The 14,656-nt window shown below is 36.9% G+C and overlaps 4 non-coding genes across 4 annotated transcripts; all 4 read left to right on the forward strand.

The window, feature by feature from the left end:
- The first annotated feature begins 8 nt into the window (after positions 1-8).
- Positions 9-81, forward strand: trnak-cuu (transfer RNA lysine (anticodon CUU)). Its single transcript has one exon. It is a non-coding gene; the product is annotated as a tRNA-Lys (tRNA).
- A 5,291-nt stretch (positions 82-5,372) lies between these two features.
- LOC125804080 (U2 spliceosomal RNA) lies at positions 5,373-5,563 on the forward strand. The gene has a single exon (XR_007440579.1). It is a non-coding gene; the product is annotated as a U2 spliceosomal RNA (small nuclear RNA).
- Positions 5,564-9,189: 3,626 nt separating this feature from the next.
- LOC125804081 (U2 spliceosomal RNA) lies at positions 9,190-9,380 on the forward strand. Its single transcript, XR_007440580.1, has one exon. It is a non-coding gene; the product is annotated as a U2 spliceosomal RNA (small nuclear RNA).
- Positions 9,381-10,752: 1,372 nt separating this feature from the next.
- LOC125804090 (U1 spliceosomal RNA) lies at positions 10,753-10,916 on the forward strand. The gene has a single exon (XR_007440588.1). It is a non-coding gene; the product is annotated as a U1 spliceosomal RNA (small nuclear RNA).
- The last annotated feature ends 3,740 nt before the right edge of the window (positions 10,917-14,656 follow it).

Below are 14,656 nucleotides of genomic sequence, written 5' to 3' on the forward strand. Positions count from 1 at the left end.
ACCCATCAGCCCGGCTAGCTCAGTCGGTAGAGCATGAGACTCTTAATCTCAGGGTCGTGGGTTCGAGCCCCACGTTGGGCGGTTCGTTTTGGAAGCCCACTAATTGACGCTCATCGAGTCACACACAGTCCTCGTACAGCTCACTCCGCTACATTACAACTTAGTTCACAGTTCCCTGTAAATAGGTTAACTTAGTTATAGCCTAAATGCTCAGTAAACATTATATTCTATAAATATATGTACACTTTAAATTGATTGTTTTACTTTCACAGCATTGTTTTTCTTTCACAGCATTTTGTTTACAGTCAGCGACAAGAGTGTTTGTGTGCGTGCATTCTTTAGACCAATAAACGTCTAAAGAGATATACGTATTTAACAAATCCAGGCCATCCAACTCCTGGTACAAGCAGTGGTCACCTCACGCCTTCACTACTGCAATTCCATACTAATGGCCTCTCACCACCTCAGATGGTCTAGAATGCAGTAGTGCGCCTGGTCTTCAACCAGCCGAAACGGGCATATGAGCTTCATTGGCTACCGGTTGCTGCTCCTATTAAATTCAAAGTTTTTACAATCGCCTACAAGGTGATGACAGAGCAGATTCCAACCAACCAATGTAACTCTGTTGTTCAAAGAGCACTTACTCTCCTAACATCTCTAACAAACTAACAACTTCTAACCTCACATTATTTCCTTTTGGCCTTTAGGAGGTAATTTTGGGTGTTTTTGCATTTTGGAGGATTTGAAACATGTTTTAGCTGACAACCCAAATGGTGGTCGGGTGCTTACTAACGAGCTCGTGTGGCTAATATAGCTTATGTTTACTGTATATGATGAAGCATGGCCGAGGTATTTTTTAGCACCTTAAAACACGGCATATATCTAAGTATTAGTTATTGGCCATCAGAAAGACTTTTTTGAGTGTAGAGCTTAAATAAGCACGCAAAGTCCTAATATTAGGACAAACATTAAGTTTAAATAAAATGCCATACATACATATTGTCATTTAAACTGTAGTAGTTTAAATGACAATATGTACAGTGTAAGATATGCTATACTGATAAAAAAAATTAAAAATATTAAGGCGAGACTAATAAATACAGCAAAATAACAGAAACGAAAAGCTATGAGGGAATATACTGCAGACACACTAGATGGCAGCACGAAAACATGTCACACATAGGTGAGTCTTGTAGTGGGCGTGTCTTATAGAGTACGTGTCCTGGAGTGGGCGTGTCTTGCGGGGAGAAGCGAGAGTGAAGGTAACCAAAAAAAAAAAAACACACGGTCAGGGGCGTCCACGGGATTATAGTCAGCGTTCAGAGATCAGCGTGTAAACGGTGCACCACACCAATCAGACCGAAAGGAGGAAATACTGCTAACGTATCTAAACATCGCAAAGACAAACATCCAGACCTGTAGCTTCACAGAATTCAAGGTGAGCGAGTTTCATCAACATGTTTAGACTCTGAAAAGTTTTCGTTACCGTTAGCGGTTAGTGAGGCTAGCTTTAGCTTGTTTAGGCTAACGCCGCGGTAACCTATAATCAGTTAGCTAGGATTAGCTTTAAATAGCTCGCTCTGCGCACTGTGCAGAAACCTGTGCGATTTTTTCATCCTTAATTAGAACTTAAAGTTGTTCTGGCCTGCTTATGTCTAAAAGCGCCGATATCAGAATATCTGACCGGTGTGAACCCCTGCTTGAGGCCCCGGTGTTCTGTCGAGTTGCGCTACGCGTCGAAACGTGCTTCTTATTGGCTGTGTTTATTTAGTGGTTATTTTTTTAGTTGTGGTATAACTATTGTATAGTGAGTCATAATGTTTCACTAGTATTGTTTTGGCTCTCAATGTTTATTACTCTTTTGTGAGGGTATAGAAATTGGTATTGGGAATTATAGAGTTCCTATGGTATTGCGACTGAATACATTTATTTAATTGGATTCTTTTCTTTTTTTGTTGTGGTGTTGATTTTGGTTTTGATAATCATATAACTTTACTGGTGTTGTCACTGACTACAATTGTTTTTAATTCATTGATTTATCTGGTTTATTTTTTGTCGTAGTATTAAGAATCATAGAACTTCTGCTAAAATTCCAATATCACAGGTTCTACCAAATAAGCTAATCCAGTTTCAAGACCACTGAGCAGTAAGTCTGGTCATCTGAAGGTGAATCAAATGTTTACCCACGTTGCCATTTATGTTTCGGTCAGGAGACAGTGAGGACCATGGAAAAAAATATTGTAATGAGGCTTTATTTCTACACAGTCGCCCCTTTAACAAATTGTGTAAAAATTGTTTGCTTCCAAAGTGTGATTTTAACATGTAATGCAATTCTATTTAAGCTTGATAGTTGAAGTATTAATTTGATTGTTCTGGTCCAGTGTAAAAAAGTTTTTCAAAATCTATCTAGAACCTTAGTCTCTTATTTATTTTCCTATGAATACAATGGCTTAGTATGCCATGTTCCCAGTTGTTGTTTATAAAGTATTCAAATCAGTTTGGCTAAAAGCCTTTATTTTCTGTGTATTTGTTTTGGTCAGAAGTAAGTAAGTTATTTAAAATCCATCAAGAACCTTTGTTTTCTCATATGGCCACATAAGCAGTTATTTATTAGGCATGAAATCAGCTTGGACCAGTCGTAATTCTATAGTTCTCCAAAGATAGGACACTGGGGGACTGTTTCTCAAACAAGGATTAGACCTGGTCATAGACTATATTTTTCTTTTAATTAAAAATCTCCATTGAAAATGCTGTGAAGACTAGTGTTACTCCCTTTCTAGAAACTGCCACCTTTTTTTCTGTGTATATTTGTTCTGGCCCTAGGTAAATACATTTTTAAAAATCCATCTAGAACTTTAGTCTTTATTTATTTTAAAGCGTGCATGATATTCCCAGTAAAGTGAAAAACAAGCATGGGCCAGTATAAATATTTGCCTTTGTTAAAGTAGGACACTAGACTTTTAAACCAATGTGTAGTTGTTCTTCAAAATCCATCTAGAGACTTCGTCTCGTATTTATTGTCTCTCATGGCTAATGGCTTGGTATGAAATTACATGTTAAAATTAGCAAGGGGACACAAATAGGACTCTAGACCACTTTATCGGATTCATTGACCATATGTTCTGCTTTTTAAATTAAGGACAAACAAAGAGAAAGTAAGCATATGTAAAACATTGTGAACTTCACCTTTGTTTTGTATTTTTAAAAATATGTCTTGAACAAATAACATGAGCTTCAAGTGAAAATACATTCAGTTTAACCCTTGCATATTTTTGTTACTCAGACAGTGTTCATGGGTCTGGTGGACCCGCAGCATTTTAATGTTTTAAATTCTGCAAAATTAAGGAATAGGTCCAACTTCGTTCCATTTTTCTCTAAAAACAGGCCTTCCCTCTAAATAAGTGCAATTCAGAATAATGTTTTGGATGGAATCTGGGATAAAAAGCTCAAAAATGTCCTGTACCGGGGAAACTGCCATCCGCCAACCCTACTCGCATTCTTATCACATTGGGCAGCTATGCATGGTGGCTCATTTTTTGGGCAAAAGAGCATTCAATTTCTGACAGGTATCCATTGAATTGTACAACAATATTACAACCTGGTACAGGAACAGCAGGGGCAGAAACAAAACACACACAAACTACACACCCAGACAGGAGGAGAACAGAGTACACACCTTTATTAGCCCCGGGTCCAGTAGACCCGAACATCTTGTATGTAATATAAATGTGTAGGGGGGGGTGTACAGTGTGTGTTCATCAAAAATGTGTTCTGATATATGTTCTTCACAGAAAATGACCCAAAGCCAATAAGTTTGAGTTAGAAATAATATTTAATTGTATAATTTTTCCTTTGATAAAAAATGTAAACGGGTCCCACAGACCCTAACACCACACAAGGGTTAAGAACCAAAGGAACATATGCATTCCAGAGGTACATATAATGAGAAAACATTATTTTACGTTATAATAATTAATTAATCACATTATTTTAATTGCTTCTTAGTACTTTATTTATTTTTTTATTAATATTATTATAAGCAGAATGTAATTTGAAAAAATCTTCACACATTGTATTAAATTATACTGTGATCATTTACTGACGTCAATCTGGTAATAAGGAGTCATCTTGCGAATAAGGGAGCGACTCAGGAGTTGTGAATAAGGCAGCTAGCTTTATCTAATAACTTAGTACTTCAGTTCTATTTGGCTTCTCTGAAAGGCGAGTGATTTGAACCTGACCGTCAGGCAGCTGTTGGGTCTGTTTGAGAGTGTTTAGCCGTCTTTCACTAATTTTACCCAATTTGTTACGTGTTTTTTTGGTTAGATAGCTGATTTGCTAACTAGCTAACGGTTTAGCAAGCTGGCTAGCTTAACTTCGTTAATATTGCGCAGCTAAAATGATCTTCATTCTGCAGGAATTGCAGGTAAGAATTGTGATTTAATTCCTAAACTACAGTGTGCTCTCAGTGTTAAAACTTTAAATCACGCCCAATTTATTAACGTTGTATTATTGGGGCTTAACAACGTGTTTCCAAATAATTAAATAATAAACAGTTGACTTATAGCTAACAGCGCAAAAGTCTGTGTCGGAGAGTAGCGTTAACTGTATTAAAGGCCTTGGCTGCATTTTGTTGGATATTTTGTGCCTTAAGCAGACTGGTTCTTGTTTTGGGAAACCAATATGGCTAGCGTTATAGTGTTTTTGTCAGGTTTGTGGTCAATATATAGGTCGTTTCTTATTATCCTATAATTTAAAATGTGTAAAATAACTGAAAAACTTAAACGAATGCTGCGTGCTAATGTTCTGACTATATAACCACCAACTCAGTTCACCACAACAAAAAACAAACAGCGGGTATAAACAACTACATGTAATACATGTATACAGCAAATCCAGAATTCGTATTAAAGTTGTTTAAATCATGTTTCATCGTTTGTTTGAGAAAACTATGGACTTTATTTTTCCATGCAGTGCCACATTTAAACGCTGGCAGGTGTTACTCAAATACAAAACTTTTTAGCAATTCTCATTAAGTTCAGCAAGATTGGTGGTGTTGGTGCGAATTTGCGTGTTTCTTTTTAATTTTCGTAAAAAGTACGTTTGGAAATGTATAAGCAGTTTAAAACGTGTGTACTAAAATTGTGATTCCTCGTTTCTGATTGGACAGTCTGTGAGCTCATTACCATTTCCTCTGATCTGAACTCGTTGAGGTGGATATAAGCGTTTATCGTGCAGTATTTCACAGCTCTTAACGACCCGTCAGCGCTACCCTGTACGTTTAGAAAGTTTCTGTGAATTAAAGCGCTATTAAATGTTCTCCTGTTTAGTAATGTTGAGAATGACTCCCCTGGTTGTGACCCTTTGTGGGTATCGCTTCTCGGCCTTTTGGCTAAGATCAAGTGTAGTATCTGTTCTTATCAGTTTAATATCTGATACGTCCCCTACCCGGGGACCATATATTAAATTGATTTTTGGAACAGGGAGATGGAATAGGGGCTTGCTCCGTCCACTCCACGCATCGACCCGGTATTGCAGTACCTCCGGGAACGGTGCACCCCCCTCTATCGGTTAAAGACAGACTGGATAGTACGAGGCTGAAGTTGGTTTGATATTCGCAGCTCCAGATTCGTTTGGCTCGATATTCACAGCCTCGTATTCCCCGGCTGAAGTTGGTTTGATATTCGCAGCTGCCGCTTCACTGAACCACCGTGAACTAAAGGGAGCGTTCACAAACACCCGCTGTTTATATTAAACACCTCACAGATCAACACTGAAGGGGATAGAATGAAGAAAAGCAGTACATCTGTTTATTAACAATGTAAATATACAATATATTATTAAATATAAATTTGTATATTGTAAAATATTTATTTTAATTACTGAATTTATAATTATATATTACAATAAATAATTAAATATATATTTAATAAAATTATATTTTAAAAGCCATTGCGCTCAAAAAATATGAGGCAGATGTTCAAGTGTGATTTTGAAGAACTTTTTCATGTTGGGCCAGACCAAATACACATGATCTGAAGAGTACTAGTCTTCTACTTTAAGAAAAACCTGGAATTAGCCTGGCCCAAGCTGATTTTATACTTTAAAATGAGCTGGCAAACTTTGAAAGACTTTTTCATCTTGGGCCAGAACACATACACATCAGATGAAGAGAACTACTCTCCCACTTTGAGGAAAACCTGGAATTAGCCTGGCCCAAGCTGATTTTATACTTTAAAATGAACTGGCAACATAGCATACCAATCCATAATGCACAATTTTTTTATGTAAAGCTGATGTTCTAGTGTGATTTTGAAGGACTTTTTCATCTTGGGCCAGACCAAATACACATGATCTGAAGAGTACTAGTCTTCTACTTTAAGAAAAACCTGGAATTAGCCTGGCCCAAGCTGATTTTATACTTTAAAATGAACTGGCAACATAGCATACCAATCCATAATGCAGAAAAAAATTTAATATAAAGCTGATGTTCTAGTGTGATTTTGAAGGACTTTTTAATCTTGGGCCAGACCAAATACACATGATCTGAAGAGTACTAGTCTTCTACTTTAAGAAAAACCTGGAATTAGCCTGGCCTAAGCTGATTTTATACTTAAAAATGAACTGGCAACATGGAATACCGATCCATAAAGCACAATTTTTTTATGTAAAGCTGATGTTCCAGTGTGATTTTGAAGGACTTTTTCATCTTGGGCCAGAACAAATACACATGATCTGAAGAGTACTAGTCTTCTTCTTTAAGGAAAACCTGGAAGTAGCTTGGCCCGAGCTGATTTTATACTTTAAAATGAATTGGCAACATAGCATACCGATCCATAATGCACAATTTTTTTTTATGTATAGCAGATGTTCAAGTGTGATTTTGAAGAACTTTTTCATGTTAAAGTATAAAATCATTTTAAAGTATAAAGTATAAAGTAAAGTATAAAAGTATAAAGTTCATTTTAAAGTATAAAATCAGCTTGGGCCAGGCTAATTCCAGGTTTTTTCTTAAAGTAGAAGACTAGTACTCTTTAGATCATGTGTATTTGGTCTGGCCCAAGATTAAAAAGTCCTTCAAAATCACACTGGAACATCAGCTTTACATAAAAAAAATTGTGCATTATGGATCGGTATTCCATGTTGCCAGTTCATTTTAAAGTATAAAATCAGCTTGGGCCAAGCTATTTCCAGGTTTTCCTTAAAGTAGAAGACTAGTTCTCTTCAGATGATGTGTATTTGGTCTGGCCCAAGATTAAAAAGTCCTTCAAAATCACACTAGAACATCAGCTTTAAATTAAACTTTTTTCTGCCTTATGGATCGGTATGCCATGTTGCCAGTTAATTTTAAAGTATAAAATCAGCTTGGGCCAGGCTAATTCCAGGTTTTTCTTAAAGTAGAAGACTAGTACTCTTCAGATCATGTGTATTTGGTCTGGCCCAAGATGAAAAAGTTCTTCAAAATCACACTAGAACATCAGCTTTACATCACAAAAATGTGCATTATGGATTGGTATGCTATGTTGCCAGTTCATTTTAAAGTATAAAATCAGCTCGGGCCAGGCTAATTCCAGGTTTTCCTCAAAGTGGGAGAGTAGTTCTCTTCAGATCATGTGTATTTGGTCTGGCCCAACATGTAAAAGTTCTTCAAAATCACACTTGAACATCTGCCTCATATTTTTTGAGCGCAATGGCTTTTAAAATATAATTTTATTAAATATATATTTAATTATTTATTGTAATACATAATTATAAATTCAGTAATTAAAATAAATATTTTACAATATACAAAATTATATTTAATAATATATTGTATATTTACATTGTTAATAAACAGATGTACTGCTTTTCTTCATTCTATCTCCTTCAGTGTTGATCTGTGAGGTGTTTAATATAAACAGCGGGTGTTTGTGAACGCTCCCTTTAGTTCACGGTGGTTCAGTGAAGCGGCAGCTGCGAATATCAAACCAACTTCAGCCGGGGAATACGAGGCTGCGAATATCGAGCCAAACGAATCTGGAGCTGCGAATATCAAACCAACTTCAGCCTCGTCTGGAAAGTGGCTCTCGGTGTTGAGCAGTTTGTATACTTTGTGATGAGGCGTACAGGCGAGTGCTGCTGAACGTGTGTGTTTAAACTGTTGGGTTTTTTTATGTTGATGTATTGGTATGAATGAAATGTTCATAGTAGCGTTTTGACTGTCGTTTTGTTACTAATTTTACTAAATATTACCCAGCATTTAGTTTTTTTATTTGCAGATAAATAATATGCTGTTTTTGTCTAATAAACAGTGTGCTCTTGGTTATTTAAATAAGGGTCACTTTTTTGTATTGTGGATTTTGTACAATGTGTGACTGACTAAATTCAATGTAAACGGATGAAGGGGTGTTGTAAGGTGTAGTGTGTGCTTTGTTGTTGAAAATTGTGGACTTTGTGCAAGTTGTGCTTTGTTCGGGGAAATAATATCTAGTGTTTCGTGATGTTTGTGTTTTATATGTTGGCTGCTACTAGTTTATTTAAAATGTAAAAGTTATCAAACTACTGGAAATCTATTGTGTGTTAATTTAAAAGATTGTCATCCTGTGTGTTGGCTAGATAAATGTCTGGCTTTTAAGTCTGATAGTAAATGATAGGCGTGTCGTCCTCCATTATTTTCACAAGTGTGTTTAATTTATTTAACTATTATCTGACACTTACAAATCCATTACAAATGTTTAAAGTCCAAAAGTCGTGTTTCTCCGTTACTGTGAGAAACTAATGGGCTGTATCTTTCATTGTAGAGCCACATTTGAACATGTAGAGGCGCTGCTCGATTACGAAACACAAAACATATTTTATTCAGTTCACTTAATTCTCCGTTTGTTTAGCTGGATTTATGGTGCTTGTGCGGATTTAATGTTTTATTCAAACAAACAATCAGAAAAACAAGAAAAGCAGTTTAAAACTTGTGGACTAAAAAATATGATTCCTCGTTTCTGATTGGACAGTCGGTGAGCTCATTACCACTTCCTCTGGTCTGAACTCGTTGAGGTGAATATAAGCGTTTATTGTGCAGTTTTTCACAGCTCTTAACGACCCGTCAGCGTTATTCTGTACTTTTAGAAAGTGTCTGTGGATTAAAGCGGTATTAATTGTTCTCCTGTTTAGTAATGTGGAGAATGACTCCCCTGGTTGTGAACCTTTGTGGGTATCGCTTCTCGGCCTTTTGGCTAAGATCAAGTGTAGTATCTGTTCTTATCAGTTTAATATCTGATACGTCCCCTACCCGGGGACCATATATTAAATTGATTTTTGGAACAGGGAGATGGAATAGGGGCTTGCTCCGTCCACTCCACGCATCGACCCGGTATTGCAGTACCTCCGGGAACGGTGCACCCCCCTCTATCGGTTAAAGACAGACTGGAAAGTGGCTCTCAGAGTTGAGCAGTTTAAATAGTTTGTGATGTGCTGAACATGCAGTGTGATTTAACTCTTAGTTGTTATACTTCTTTTTTTTCGCTTTTTATGTTAATAATATTCAATTCAATATTCAATAATATCATTGTGCAGCTGTACATCAAAAAGTGTATTAAGTGTTTATAGTTGCATTCGATTTGTTACTCATTTTACTAAGGAAGCTAAAGCTGACTTCATTCACACGAATTCCCAGTTCCACCTTAAATGCAGCATTAGTTACCTCAGTGTTGACATTACTTTGAATGAAACCCATGTCTCAGTTAAGGTGGAACGGGAATTAGCTGTAGCTTTAGCCTCGTGTTTACACTGCGTCCTGAATTTGATACTAATTTCTGTGGTGATTTGTTTATGTTTTGCTGCGTATAATAAACATAATCAGCACAAAGAAGCGATATTAAGAAGTAAAGCAGAGCTTTTGGTGTGTTTCTGATACCGTGATGAATCTGCTGACGGGGGAAAAACTGAGTGAGCGGTGCAGTTCTCACACAGCTCCTGTTTTGGGTCCAACACAGTATACCCAAACCGTTTTCTTTCTCCACTGATTAAAAAAAAATGCTGGAGAATAATTTTTTTGTTTTGTAATTAATTTGCTAGCTGGCTAACTGTAGCTGCTATTTTACTTAGTGTTGTGGAAATGCGAGCAGTTTCGCCAGTACGGGGCTTCTGCTAAACTCTAGCTGAGTGTAACGTGTTGAATCTGCTGATGGTGAAAAAAGCGAGTGAGGTTTTCTGCGGTTTTCTCAAATCTTCTGTTTTTAGTTTACACGTATAAAAGTAGTGTTTATAATGGAGTTATAGGTTAGAATAAATATAAAACACTGTTCTGTGAGATCTGCTGAGGAAGAATTTGGGAATCAGGGTTTTTCTCCTGTGTTTTGTGATTGGGAATTCGTGACTGATCTGAACACTTCTTATATATTTATATGAATACATTATATTTTTGCATGTAAAGAAAAGTGGTGGAGGTCTGTTGGTGTGTCTTTAATTTAGCATGTTTATTGTTTCTTTTTCAGCCTGTGTGTGTGATTTAGGTTTAGAGCTTGTTTTATCTCTACATAAGGAAGTGTTTGAATGCTCATGTTCACTCGCAGTGCATCATGGGAAATGCAGAGCAGTGTTTATTTGTAGTTAATAGAAAGGAAACCTTCGTTTAGCCTCATCTAGTGTATAGTGGATGAGCTGAGTGTGTGTGTTACTGTAGATTTTAGTGTTTGTGTGTGTAATGATTATGGTGTTTACCGTCTCAGTGAAGAGGAGAGCTGGAGGTGGCACCCCTCCTCGGTCTGCGTAGAACTCATACTTACCTGGCAGGGGAGATACCATGATCAAGAAGGTGGTTCACCCAGGGTGAGGCTCGGCCATTGCACTCCGGTTGTGCTGACCCCTGCGAATTCCCCAAATGTGGGAATCTCGACTGCATAATTTCTGGTAGTGGGGGACTGCGTTCGCGCTCTCCCCTGATTTCACTGGTCAATAATAGAAGTATTTTCTTTAAAAAACATTGGGGCATTAAGATGTTTTTGTACTAGTTCATGGGAGATGTAGTGGCATGTTATTATAGAGCATGAAACTGTACATACACAATATTAAATAATATATGATGTGCTAAGCAGAAGAGCAGGACAGATAATAATTAAATATAAACTGTAGTGCTGAGAATGGCCCACCACCCAAATAATACCTGCTCTGTGGTGGTCCTATAGGGTCCTAACCATTTGAAGATCAGGGTAAGAGGAGAATAATAAGCTATGCAGAAACAAATAGAAGGAGAACAGTTTGTAATTGTTGTAACTGGATCCTAAATGATCGGTGAAACTGAAAAAATAAATAAGAAGTGTAGAAAAAAGGAGGCGGTCAAAATATTCTGAATGGACTGTGTAGTTTTTATCTATACTTCAAGAAAACAAACATGCAAAATGTTATTGCCAATAACTGCCAGTGAGTCTTTTACATCTCTGTGGAGAAATTTTGGCCCACTCTTTTTTGAAGGGGCTTTCGGGATGAAGCAAGTGTGGTAAAACGTGTGAGGAAGGAGCACAATTTTTTTGTAATTTCTAAATAACTATTTTGAAGCGATAAATTGTCATTTCCAGTCCTTCAGCTTGTTTTTTATTAAGCAATTCAGAGGTGGACTTGTTTGTGTGATTTGAATCATTGTTCTGCTGCTAAACCCAAGTAAGCCTGAGCTTGAAGTCACAAACAGGTGGCCGGACGTTCTTTTAGAATTGTTTGGCAAACACTAGATTTCCTGGTTCCATCTATTACAGCGAATTGTCCAGGCCCTGAAGCAGCAAAGTAGCCCAAGACCATTACACCTCCACTGCCATGTTATTTTTTGAAAATGATGTTAGTTTTATGCCAGATGACTCAGGACACACACCTTCCTAAAAATTCCACTTTTGTCATTTCAGTCCAAAGAATATTTTCCTGTGGATCATCAACATGTTTTTTTGGCAAAGGTGAGATGGGCCATTGTGTTGTTTTTAGTCAGCAGGGTTTTTGTCTTGGAACTTTCTCATGGGTGCCATTTTTGACCAGTCTCTTTCTTGTTATTGAATTATTAACAATGAGCTTAACAATGAGGCAAGTGAGACCTGCAGTTCTGTAAATACTGTTCTGGGTAATTTTGTGACTTTTTGCATGAATTGTCCATGCCCTTTTGGAATAATTTTTTTCTGCTGGCCACTCCAACACCAAACACGTCAGCAAACACTTTTTCACACAGGGTTGGAATAGTTTGGATAGTTTTCCTTTGAAATCATCGTTTAAAACTTTTTTTTTTTTTTTACTATTTAATTTGTCTGATATTAAAGTTTATTTGATAATCTGAATGTTTAAATGTAAGTATGACTCTGAATGTTTAAATGTAAGTATGACTTATGCAAGAAAAACACAAAATATAACACTAATCATTTAAATTAAGGCTTTGATTACTATTGGACTTAGGTTGTCTCACAAAACTACACGATATATGAAGGAGTCAGACATTAAAAAATATAGCTGAAAAATGCAACCAATATGACTTACAAACAGATACGCCAAGAACTTTAACACAGCTTCCTTTTCAAAATGAAGTACTTTAAATAGTTCCATAAACACTATAAACAGATCTAAATTATTCAGTGTTTAAGAATTCAAAAGAGAGATTTCTTTTTTATCATTTGTTGGGAATAATATGCATGCTAAAAATACAATATTTACATGCAATTTTATATTCAGGAAGAAACATTTTTACTAAGATATTTATAATAAATTAATTAGAATTACATTTAAAATTAGAATTTTAAAATGCAAAGATTTTGAAATTTGCCACCAAAAAAAAGGGGAAAGTAGTTCTAGACTTTTGTAATTAGTATGTGTGTTAATATATTTTAAATCTACAAGTTTTTATTAGTGGATTTTAAAGTGGTATTTTACATAAAATGATTGTGTAGTGTTTATGCAGTTTGCGAAGAGAAGTGTTCCTGTTGACTGCAGCTGTTTAGTAGGGGTGGGTTTAATGGCTTAAAAAGAATATTATATTTCAGGATGTTTTTGTGATTACATTTTTTTTGGAGATGTAAGAGTAAAAATTAAATGGAATTATTGCTGCACAAATGTGTAATATATATTTTGGATTGTTCTACCAGATTATTTTTTCAATTGACAACTTTTAAACAAATTAGCAATAAATGTATTACAAATGTATCTCTTTATACTACTCTCCCATTCAAGATCCAATCTCAGTCTTTTATTCAGATGTTTATAGTATCACATGCATTTCTAGCCTTTTAATCTAACCCAGGGATTTTAAAGATCAGTGTATGTATACTGTTAACTTGGGTATTCTCCGTATAGCTTTCCCAGTCTGCACATACAAAAACGGACTATAGTACTGGAAATAAGTGAGCAGATATGTAACACATGATATGGAAGAGGGCAACAAAACATTTTGGAGCGATGCTGAAATGAAGGATTTGTTTGTGTATGTTTATATTGTGGCTGAATGTGTTAAAGAGCACAGCTTGAAGTGTCATACTTACTGACATACTTAGTTTCCCCATTATTATTATTCCCCAATATTACCATGTAAACATGTTGATCAGTGATTATGCATGCTTTGATTTAGTATATTGAGGATTTGTGGACTAAGCAAGCATATACAGGTGCTGGTCAACGAATTAGAATAATTTGAAATAGTGCAATCGTGAAATTCTTTGAATGCATTTTTTGTGCAGAAAGCAAATCAGGTGTTCACCGCACCTGTCCTACTCGTTAGACTAATCACAGAACTCGTTACCTGGAAAAAAATTTGCTCAGCTGAGCTTTCCAAAAGGCCCATTTAGGCCATTTAACTGTGACACTGTTGTTTTATTGAATTAGAATAATGGAGAAACCGTTTCATTGAATTAGAATAATTTTTATTATAATTACAATCATCACTTTCTCAGTATTTTGTGGCTGCGCCCTTGGCTTGTATGACTGCCTGAAGTCTCCACGGCAACGATTTGACCAGCTTGTCGCAAGTTTCCACACTCACAGCTTCCCAGGCAGTGGCGATGTTCTGCTTCAGTTGGTCCAGCGTAGTAGGCTTTCTGTCGCGAATTTTCCGCTTGACGATGGCCCAAAGGTTTTCAATGACATTGAGGTCAGGCGAGTTGGCCGGCCATGCCAAAACTTCAAGCTGTTTTTTAGTGAACCAATCTTTGGTCGACTTTGCCGCATAAGCCGGTGCAAGATCGTGTTGAAATATGAAGTCTTCTTCGCCGAACTGTTCCTCAACAGTCGGAATCAGGAACGTTTCCAGAACATCTTGATATACGGCAGCATTGACAGTCTTCTTGAGGAAGCAGAGTTTCCCTACACCTCGAGCGGACATGCATCCCCAGACCATAACGCTCTGGGGAAACTTGACGGATCTTTTCACGCACTCGTGGTTGTAGGTTTCGCCACCACGACGCCAGACACGAGGACCTTGGTCACCGAAGGAGATGCAGAAGCGTGATTCGTCACTGAAGACCACTTTCTGCCAGTCTTCAGCAGTCCACTCGCCGTGTTCTTTGGCCCACTTCAGCCGTTTCTCCATTTGTTTCTTGTTCAGCATCGGTTTTACTGCTGGAACGCGAGATTTGAAGCCGAGTTCGCGCAGACGACGGTAAGTGGTTGATCTGGAGACGTCAGCGCCGGTCTGCTTGTTCCACAAGTCGGTGAGCTCGGAAGT

Source organism: Astyanax mexicanus, chromosome 8 (genome assembly GCF_023375975.1).
Source record: "Astyanax mexicanus isolate ESR-SI-001 chromosome 8, AstMex3_surface, whole genome shotgun sequence".
NCBI lineage: Eukaryota > Metazoa > Chordata > Actinopteri > Characiformes > Acestrorhamphidae > Astyanax > Astyanax mexicanus.